Genomic DNA, 10103 nt, shown 5'->3' with positions numbered 1-10103 from the left:
AATCTACCTTTGTATTGCTCTAATTCAGAGTTCCCAAACTGTCTCATGTCACAGCATTTTAGTATCCCTGTAATTTTTTCACAGAGTCCCTAGGCAAAAGGAAATACTTACCCAACATTTCATTTATCCAGTAGTTAGGTCCCAACAACTTAGTTGTTTGAAAAAAATAATACACATAAATCGAAAGAAAAAAATTTATTTCACTCTTAAATACTCGGTTACTTTTAAAAGGATGTGTATGCCTGAGGTCAAGAGATTGAGACCATCCTGGCCAACATAGTGAAACCCTGTCTCTACTAAAAATACAAAAATTAGCTGGGCGTGGTGGCACGCACCTGTAGTGCTAGCTACTCGGGAGGCTGAGGCAGGAGAATCGCTTGACCCCAGGAGGCAGAGGTTGCAGGGAGCTGAGATCGCACCACTGAACTCCAACCTGGCAACAGAGTGAGACTCCGTCCAAAAAAAAAGAAAAAGGGTTGCATATGCCAATTGGGCACCAAATATCTTCTCAAATCTTGGAACCCATGTGGACACACGTGCCTTCACCTCCTATTCCACACTGATTTTCTCTGGGGACTTGCATTTTACAACTGCTGAAAACTCAGCTTCCCAAAGACAGGACATTTTTGAAAGAAATGTAGCACAATCTAATGTTGGAACAATGAACTACCTTGAGCTAATAGTTCAGTTGATATCCAAGAGATGTCAAGTGCCACTGTACTTCCTTGATATTTAAAATGTGCCACAGCCCCCCTCTAAGTTTGCTGCAAAGTCTTGGGTGCTTAGGACACAGTTTGGGAGTCATGACTCTATTCTTTTCCCATTTTTAATTCCATTTTCTCATGTGCAAAATATAAGCATGTTCTTTAAGTGTCTAGTAACAACCTTTGTTAAACCTAAGGTTATGCAGAATATAACACTGTTATGTCACAACTCTGAGCTTTCACTGCTAGCAATCACAAGGTTGTGTATTCTCTTTTCATTCTTTATCTGTGGTGAACATAGTAGACGAGACGACCTCCAGTGGCCAGACATCTCAAACATATGCCTAAGAGAGCATAACAAAATATTTTGCTTTGTATTATATTTAAATCAGAATACAGTTCTTAACTATGCTACTTTTTGACAGATAATTAGATCAAGAGTAAAAGCAGCACGAAAATACGTATAATTTGGTATACTTCTCACTAATGGTTAACCATTTTCAATCATGTCTTAATCTAATTCTGATTTATCTGACCAATTATATTTATTTCACTCACCCTAAATTCTTATAATTGTGGCCAAAAGTCCCTTAGATCATAAAAGTGACTCTGACAACAGTTCTTTGGGGCTTACACACAGCTTGAAATCAAAAGCCTTTGTTTTCTTCCTCTGGGTCAATATCTCCTCATCATAACTGTTGTCATCATCATCAGAATATGAACTATTTATCTTGTTTGACTGGTGTCAACAGTTGGAGAAATTACTTCTCTCTGTCTCATGTTTCTAGCTTTCTCCTGGTTGATTTTCCATAGGCAGAGGAAAGGAGAAAGCGAGAGAAAAATCTCTCACGTCCCTGCAAGATTGTTCCTTCCTAACAACAACAAAAGACTTCCTCCCACGACCTTTCTGAAGCTTCTTTTATCTACTATTTACTAGCAGCTACATACACTGATACAACCTGTCTCTGATATTAAGCTCCTGTCTTGTAATGGAGACCATATTCCCTTTCCAGGGATACATCCAAGCTTATCAAAACACTTTTTGAAAACCTCTTTCATAATAAACAGAACACAATTTTAGACGGTGGCACAGCGTGACTTCGCACCCTAGGACAGAGGTCTGATTCCCAAATGCCGTACAGTGGTACCCTACCCATGACCTCATTTTCACCAGCCTGATGCTGAACCGCCCCCTTCTTTCTTGCCGGGGCTTTTCTATAAACCAGTTGTCAACAAATATATTGGATTCTTTACACTTTGATCTACCTAATATTTTGAAAGAGGCACATTATTCACTCAACTCCAAGTTCCTTTCCAATTACCTGGCGGGGTTTGGTGGGGAGCAGTTAGCTGGATACCTGTTTGAAGCAGGTGTCCCAAAAGCCACCTTGCTGTGCATAGACGTCAGCTGGCATACAGCCTTCAGTAGTAAGGCTGATGGAAGATGCGTAGTAAAAATTAAAAGCCTAGGAAAAGTACAGGCCCCAAAGCCAGAGCAGAGCAGTTGAGTGTTGGTTCCTTCTGAGAGCAGGGCGGGAACAATTTCTTGCCCTGCTCCTGGGGATAAAAGTAAAGTCTAAACTTTTTTGCAAAAGTGACTAATTACCCATCAGAGAGCCTCCCGCGATTGCAGAGCTAATTTCGTGAGTCGTAAATGAAGGGTCTTTCAAAGTGAGAGCTGACAGAGGAAGAAACAGAGAAAAAGTAAAAGCAAATCCCTAAACATTACCCACATTGCAAAACAGAAGGGAATTTTCAGAAGCAATGAGAGAGAACGGCCCACCTCCAGATCTCCCTCAGACATGTTTTCTTCCTTCCTGACTCATCGAGTTTCTTTAGGAAAGCCTAGTGAGAAGGGATTATGAAGCAGGCAAGGGAGCCAGCCTTTTCTGGCAACACAGGGCATTTTGATTTCAGAATCTGCAAATCTTCAAGAACAGACCCGGTGTGCTAGTGTTCTAGGCTGGAGTCCAGCAGCAGTTCAGCTGCAGATGAAGCAAATCAGCTGGTTGGTGCTGTCAGCCAGAGACCCAAGGACTTTCCTAGTGCTACACCTCTCTGGAAGTTTGAAGACATTGGGACAGGTTTGCCTTCTGAAATGTGCAAATGTCACCAGCCGGGAATGGCACATGCCAAGAGGCATCTGAAAACAGATCTCCATCTGGCAATGGGCTAGGCTTCCTGGGACACAGATTAGAATAGTTTGAAACAAAGGGGCGGAAGCACCGGTTAAGCTTTTCACATATTGTTATGGTCTCTGGGTCACTTCCTGCCTTTGGAATTTATTTCCTTTCCAGGTTCAGCAAAATTCAATGAATGACAAGAAAGAGGTTGGGGTTTGTCTTTGCCTCCGGCCCCGTCGAGGGGCAGCTCTGCCTCTGTGAACTTGTACCTCTGCAGTGGTTACATCCTCCCGCGCTGTTTGTTCACACTGAGCTCAGCATGGGGGAAGCTTCAGGATGCAACAATAAATTAGGGAAGGGAGCCATCTCCAGTTGAGTCAGATAAATCCTCTTGTTCCTAGAAAACAGAAAAGGAAAGACTAGATTGGGAAGGGCAAAAATGATGTTTTATCAAGGAGAGCTCTTTCTCACCAGCTCCCCATTCATAGATGCGGCCGGCCTTGAAGGTAGGAGGCCAAACATGGCTCCATGCAGTCGCACCTCCCACCTCCTGGAGTCAGCCCGTAGACCAGATAGGTACACAGGACAGTGACATTTGCTATATAACAGTGATCAGCTTTGTTTTCTTTTACCAGTATTTAATTTGCACTTTGCTCCAACAGGGACTTCAGGTAGCAATAACTGCCTTTCTGACAGCATGTTCATGCTCATTTTGGGCACTCTGAAGCTAACATGAATGCATATTGCAAAATCCTTCTGCAGCCCCCAGCAATCCCTGTACATCCGCTGCAGTTCTGCAGTGCAGAGACCCCCAGAGGCCAAGGCAGACCCTTTTGCCCCAACAGCTGCAGGACCCTATCAAAACTTAATGTGGTCCCTGCTGCCCCTGTCATTGCTTTGAGAAAGAGTGTGTATCTCTGAATAGTGATCCACCATCATGAACGAGATCCTTCTGAAAAGCTAGCTCATACAGCCCTTGTCAGGAAGAATCTCGTAGAGCCTGTCCACATGTCCAGAGTCCATCTCTCTCTAGACCGAGGGGTCAGAGTTCACAGCTTTAGAGAAAGGGGTCATTGTTGCCCCCACCTTTAGTCTAAACACAGCTAAACGAACAGCAAACACTATTGTAAATACAAAGGAAGTCGCAACTAGTGATCAGCCTTTCTCCTGGTGCCACTCGATCCCCCAGAAACAGGAACGAAAGCTTCCCCTCCATCAGTTTAAACAGTCTCTTTGCTCAAGGCTGCAGATGCCACCACTGTTGAGAGCTAGCAGTTACGGGGCTGCTGCCTTGGGTTAACACTGTGGCTCAGGCGTCAATCAAATTGACCTTTTCAAATTGCACCAGCACATCTGGCATTCACAGAAATGGTCTCCTGTGACCTCCACAGCAATTGTTCCTAACCACTTCAGGAAGTTCCAGGGGAAGGAAGGAAGTAGGTAGGGCAGAGATGGCTGTATAAATACCAGGGTCAGGAACACCTGTAGAGTATGAAAGCAACAAGAAGTCTGCCCAAGAGTCCTAACTTTCCTCCACGAAAAAGCACTCTGTCAGATTCAGGCATTATGTTTCTGTATAAAAGTATAACCCAGGTCTGGGAAATTTGTAAATCATTACTTTGAAACTTTACAGAATCTGATTGCACAGGGCTGGCAGGGAGCCAGGAATCTGCATTTTTATCAAGCCCACCTGCTGCTACTAGTACAGGTGGTCTGTGGCTCAGACTTTGGAACACTGTGCTGTAAGGAATTGTGAGTCACTGTCAGGTTACCACAGAGGAACTGGTAACACAGATGAAAATTGCACCTGGATTTCAGGCCAGGCTTTGGCAGTCTGTATGATCGACCCTGGGTAAGACAATTTAGTTCTCTGAGACTAAAGGCCTCAGGGCTAGATGGAAGACCTTCAAAAATTTAGAAATAGGTTCTAAATTATGGCCCAAAGGCCTGCAAATTTGGAGTGCTGGTCCAAACAGAAGGACCAGGGTCCTGCAGGCATGCCCTGAACACTCACTGAAGTTCTTCATTGCTGAAAACTCCAGCAGCCAAGGTGGAACCTCTTGCCCAAGACTGTAGTCCTAGAACTCTGTGGTCATGGGATGCAAGAACTGCATCTTTGCTCTCAGCCATTTCCAAGTAGGAGAAAGGGAAAGAAAGAAAATTATATTTATGTAGTACATTATATGGATTATTTTTTAAATTCTCACTTAACCCTTGTACCATTAGTCTCCTTCTGAAGATGAGAGAATTGAAGACCAAAGATGTGAAATAACTTACCCCAGTTCCCCCAGGTCTCATGGCTACAGAATGCTTGAACTGAAATTTCAGTTCATGACTTCCAAGATCCAGGTTCCATGTTCTTTCTACAAAACGATTCAGAACTGCAAGTTTTGCTGTGGCCGTTCTGAAGGCCTGGATGTTTGGAAACCCTCAAAATACCCTCACGTCTCCCTGACATCCATCCCACACCTGTTCACCACTCTACTTCAGAATCTCACACACCCTCAGTTTTTCCTCTATCCCTGACCTCCAGCTGATCCCTCAGCTGCACTCATTTCTTATCCCTACAACTTCTTGACTCCCAGTGATTAAAATACATCAGCTGCCACTTCTCCTGGGCTGAGGAGGATGTTTCTGGCCCACAACTACTCCAGCCACTGACTTCAAGATCAAGTCAACTGGGTCCTGGAGAACTCAGTGTATCCCTAAGGATTTCCATGAATTGAGAATCTTTAAATGAATGCTTAAGAGGTGTTTGTGCACTTACTGATTCTAACACCAAAAACACACACAAGCACATACACACAAACACGCACACACACATACACATACACACAAAGAGATCTCTTCTCAACTCAGGGCAGAGAGATAGAAAACCCTGGGAGAGAAACCAGTGCCCTTCTATTAGGAGATGACACATCAAACCTCAACTTCCTAATAATAGTGATTATTCTGGGATGCTGGGCACCCCCTAGTGGGAGTAATGGAGAGAGAAGACAGACTGTTTTGATGCTGTTCTCAATAACCCATTCCACCCACAACTTCCTGCCCCTTCACTGCCTTCTCCTTCCAGCCCATCTCACTGCTCTTGGAATGACTCATTCTTCCCACGATGATTGGGCCTTTTGCCCCACAAAACCTTCCCTGTCTTTACAGACATAATGGACTAAAATTAAGCAGAAGGCAACGCTGGCAGAACAGCAGGAAAAGCTTCCTATGGGGAGAGCTCTTGAAATGCTAAAATGGCCTTATAAGGCAAACTAAGTAAGACCTAACTGCGCTGGGCAGAACAATAGAGAATATCTCGGAAAGATATTCTTGGAGATGAAGGGGATGAGGGAAAAGCTATTTCCCTGATTTCATACATTAATGCCCCCATCCAACATTCTCAGACTGATTTCATGACAATATAAATGCCCTGTGTACATCTAACCCCTTTTAAGGCCAAGAGAACATCCAACATTTATACATTTGAAATAAACAGATGAAGCCTGTCCCAGCAGAGTGGCAGCTCATCCATGAACTGGGCACTACGTAGCACTGTGGGACATTCTGAACATTTGTGTACTAATACCCACTCTTTTCAAGGCCACTGCCATAGCTCCCCACGACAGGATGAGTCCTACTATGTTGTAAACAGTAAAGTGTTTTCTGAGTGTTTACGTTATACTAGGCTTGAGATTCGTAAGCATTTTTAAGACATGCCCACGTCTAGTTCAATGCCTTCTCCAAACAAGAGCCTTAATAAAAGAAAGGGAGAGTAACAGATTTAAGTGCATGCGCTAAGAATCCTTCTGGGCATGTTCACAGTTCTTATTTTCGTTAAGTATTTGATAACTTGTTCACTCGGTAAGGGGCCAGCCAGTCAGTCTCATCTTGGGGACCAGTGCCTGTCTCTAGTAGATGTGACAATGATAGAGCACCCACCTTCATACAGAGCTTTGGTTGTTATGATCTTATTCATTCCTAGATTTGAGTCATCAGCTCATTAGTGCCCATTCAACTTAGCCCTCCTCTGATGAATCCCCTAAAACCTTGCTCATAATTCTACCGATTCCAGCACAGGATTTTCTCTGCTATGCCTCCTGCTTCATCTGGAGCCTAGTGACTTGGACAGTCTAATCTCACAACTGCTTACAATGTTAATCCCTTTCATCTCTTCTTTTAGAACCATTTGGTGATGTTCATCTTTCTGACAACCAAGAACCTTGGAAGAATCTCTCGCCTCAGGCGCTCCTATTTTTGTGCCTAGCTCGGCCGCCTTCCAAATCACCAGAGGCATCATAGAATGCAACTCTCTGTGGAGGATTGGAGGACAAATTGGACACAAATTCATTGGACGGCTGAAGGAAAAAGAAAGGTCAAGGATGCTCCGGCTTGGCCAGCCTCGCAGGCCTGACAGCAGAAGCTGAAATTCTTTCTTTTATAACTTAGGCTTGAATTAAAGGCATTTTTTTTTTAGTCTAGAGACCTTTGGCCTTCACTGCAAACAGAACACTCAGTGGGTGGAGCAAGGCTGTCGGTGGCAGGAAGGGCATGCTGACCTCTGGCCCTAATGCCTTCCCTAACCTGGAAAGACACAAAAGCTGTGGTGAGTTAGCTGAGCCACCTGGAGCGCTCTGTCAGTATGCAGAATGTTCTAAATCATGTACAGGGTCCTGCTTTTGGAAAGAAGAGTGGCGATGTGTTTATGGGCTCAGAGAAGAAAACATATGGAGAGAAAATGAGATTTAAGAAGAATAAACCTAACTAGTGGCTGCTTTGGGTGTCTAGAAGACAAGAAAAAACTCAGAAAAGAGGCCGGAGTTCTGAGAGGCAGAGATAAGGGAACTTCTACTACCTCTGTCTCTATTTCAGAAGAGATAAAAACCAAATCATAAATCTAAAGATGAAGGTACATTCATCTAGGGAGAGGACTAAACAAGCTGTTATATTTCAAACAACTATTAGGATTGCAAAAAGGAACACTTTTAACTTGCTAGTGGAAGCATTTCTTTCCTGCAAGTCACCTTGGATCAGATTAGACACCAAAGAGAAAATAAAAAAGTATTCTTTTGTGCAGGCTAAGAAGCATTAATTTAGGTTGTCTGTACCAAGCTGGATTCCTGGTCCTGGATGCTTTCAAGAAAAAGTAAAAAGTGAAGCAACCAGAGCAGTTATGGGAAATTCAAGTGTGTGCTTTGTTGGTACAGATGAGAACAGCGGAGTTCCGCTGGCCCAGAGCTGCAAACAAAATCAACGGTCTGCAGTTTGGGAGGTGACCAGAGGACCCAGACCACTGGATCAGGCGCTCAGAGAGCCAGCATGAGCCTTCAAGGCAGTGCTTGTGGGCAGGAGGACAGATCTAAGCTTCCTGCCACTGCCTATGGCAAGGTGGATATGTATTTGCCAGTATCCCCAAGCGAAGAAGTTCTGTGCCAGCTGGAGCTCTCTCAGGAAGGACAGATAGGTAGCTCTCAGATGATGTCCAAGGAAACCAGATGAGGGCTTGAATTGTGGCCCGCGAAGAAGGGTGTGTAACACCTGAGGAGGCCAGATGGGGGTCAGGAGCATTCAGGGAGGGAAGAAGGGATGTGATGTGCCCATGAAAGGTGGGTGTGAGCATGCCAGGGCCTAGATAATGTTTATGGAAGAGGTTTCTATCAAAACAGAATACAACGCACTCTTGCTGCCCTAAAACCTTTTCTCCAGCGGAGTTTCTGACTCTTTTAAAGCCACAATATAGGCCTGGCGCGGTGGCTCATGCCTGTAATCCCAGCACTTTGGGAGGCCGAGGCGGGTGGATCACCTGAGGTCGGGAGTTGGAGACCAGCTGACCAACATGGAGAAACCCTGTCTTCACTAAAAATACGAAATTAGCCCGGCATGGTGGTGCAGGCCTGTAATCCCAGCTACTCAGGAGGCTGAAGCAGGAGAATCACTTGAACCCGGGAGGTGGAGGATGCGGTGAGCCGAGTTCATGCCATTGCACTCCAGCTTGGGCAACAAAGAGCGACACTCCATCTAAAAAAAAAAAAGCCACAATATAAGGACATTCTCAGGAACATTGAAGCTAAGAGGCTATAGATTGAATAAGATGGCCAAATATGCCACACGGAGCCAAAGAAGCAAGGCAAGCCTCTGCAGAGTCCCATTGGACATGAAGAGGCAGATGCCGATGTTTCCGAATCATAGTAACCAAAGTTAAAGGAATGACTCCAGGTCATCACTTCCTTGATTTCCCTTCCCTCACTTCTGGGACGGTCTTAAACCCCTCTACAGTGTCTTTCCACCATTTATGTCCCCCCTTGCCTTTCTTCCACTTATTCCCAGTGGTAAGCAGGAGCCAGTTTATACCACCTCCCAACTCCGTGTTCAGTAACTTACAATCAGCCACGATGGGAGTGTTTATGCCTTAGAAATTGGAAAATGCTGCAAATCAGAGCTTTCTGTTCTTTTCTGGAGAGCCAGTTGTTAAACAGCTCCCAGTACATCCTGCCTGTGACTGAGAGTTTTTGCGTGGGAGGAAGAGGCTGTGTACTGAGGCGGACAATGTTAGAAGTCTGGGGAGGGGAACAGAGAAGCCCAGAGTGCTGGGAGGGAAGTGGTGAATTGCCAAGATTGGTTCTGCCTCCCTCACAGACACACACACGCCAGACCCAATCCCAGCCTTGGGTTCAGTATTTAACAGTCATTCAGTAAGAACATGTTCCATATCTACAGGGATGTGGAGGCAGCTTTCTATTGATTTGGAGGGCTGGATACCTTCCTACTCGAACATTTTTTGAGGTTTATGGTACAGAATATAATAACCTAGGTACACATAGTGTACATTCTGTGTAGTAGGATATTATACCATGCACCATATGTTGCATATTATCCATTTTCCTCTGTGGAGTTAAAGGTTTCATGTACAGTCAATCTTGCTTTTCCTCTTCCAATCCCCCATGTAACAGTGTGTGTTCCTCTTCCCCCAAATGCACTTCCCGTTGACCTTTGGACTCCACATCTTGTCTATTTTTAAAATGTTCCCGAGCCAGATAATTATTACACCCTCTAAAGTAGAGTTCTTTGACTTTAAGGTACATAAAATCAACTGAGGAATTTTTTTCCAGTGCAGGTTTGCGTTCAGTTTTGACCCCATAACTCTCTCTCCCTTCCACTTCTTCAACTTTAAGAAGTCCCAACTATACCTCTGGAAGAAACAGCCTCTCACAAGAGATTGGAGCAGGAATAGAAGTCTGAACCAAGCAACCAAATCTATACCCAGGTGGGGTTAGATTTCCTTTCAAGAATT

General features: G+C 44.5%; 1 long non-coding RNA gene across 2 annotated transcripts; it reads right to left on the bottom strand.

Annotated features, from left to right (window-relative positions):
- Positions 1-387: 387 nt before the first annotated feature.
- On the bottom strand, positions 388-8658 carry LOC101024025. 2 transcript variants are annotated; one of them, XR_004178232.1, is made up of 3 exons: positions 8616-8658; positions 2027-3224; positions 388-1048 (listed from the first exon to the last, which is right to left on the bottom strand). It is a non-coding gene; the product is annotated as an uncharacterized LOC101024025 (long non-coding RNA). The 2 variants fall into 2 exon arrangements; XR_636292.2 differs by having other exon boundaries at positions 990-1048; positions 3097-3224.
- Positions 8659-10103: the final 1445 nt, after the last annotated feature.

This window comes from Papio anubis, chromosome 14 (assembly GCF_008728515.1).
Source record: "Papio anubis isolate 15944 chromosome 14, Panubis1.0, whole genome shotgun sequence".
Lineage (NCBI taxonomy): Eukaryota > Metazoa > Chordata > Mammalia > Primates > Cercopithecidae > Papio > Papio anubis.
This window is presented reverse-complemented; position numbering and strand designations above follow the sequence as displayed.